Below are 705 nucleotides of genomic sequence, written 5' to 3'. Positions count from 1 at the left end.
ATGTGGGGCTCTTACCAATGGAGGGACCAGGTTAGGCTGAGAGAGAATCTGAGTGAAAAAACAAAACATACAACATTAAACTGTTAAAAAATTTTATTTTGCCAACTAGACCAGGTTGGCTTATCCCAGAGTCAATGTGCACCAATTCCGCCATGAAAGGAAGTGTACGGATCTGTGCGCTCTAGCACCGGGACAAGAACCGCAGGCCATGCTGGGAGAGTCTACGGGAAGACAGTGCAGCATGCCAGTGCCCAGCTACAGATTCTGAACGGGGGGGCAGGGAGGCTATTACTCGGGATACCTTTTTAAAAAGATATAATTGCAGAAAAGGCATACACCTACTCCACATATAATCTAAAGCTAAATAAAAAATAATGCTATTTGGCAAATATTTCAGGTGCCAATTCTAACTTGTGAGTGTTCTTATCAACTTTAGTTATTAGTCCTTCCATCTGATCAGCAAAGGGAAGAGAAGCCAACATTTTACTACGGAGATTAGAATATCTTTGGGAAAATTTACCTCACCTATAGTTATCGTAAAAAAAGAAATGAACAACAACAAAACAAACCCCCAAAACAAACAAAAAACCCTAGGAAACTTTAAGCACTGGGACCCTTCTCTGAAAAGTCAACTTCTTCAACAAGATAAAAGGAACAGGACTGAAATAAAAGGATCAGAGCTGTGTGGGGAATCTTTTGACTATT

The sequence above is a fragment of the Myotis yumanensis genome, unplaced genomic scaffold, assembly GCF_028538775.1.
Source record: "Myotis yumanensis isolate MYYU_CA2020_CCGP unplaced genomic scaffold, mMyoYum1.0.hap1 SCAF_17, whole genome shotgun sequence".
NCBI classification, from domain to species: Eukaryota; Metazoa; Chordata; class Mammalia; order Chiroptera; family Vespertilionidae; genus Myotis; species Myotis yumanensis.
Note: the sequence above shows the minus strand (reverse complement) of the source record.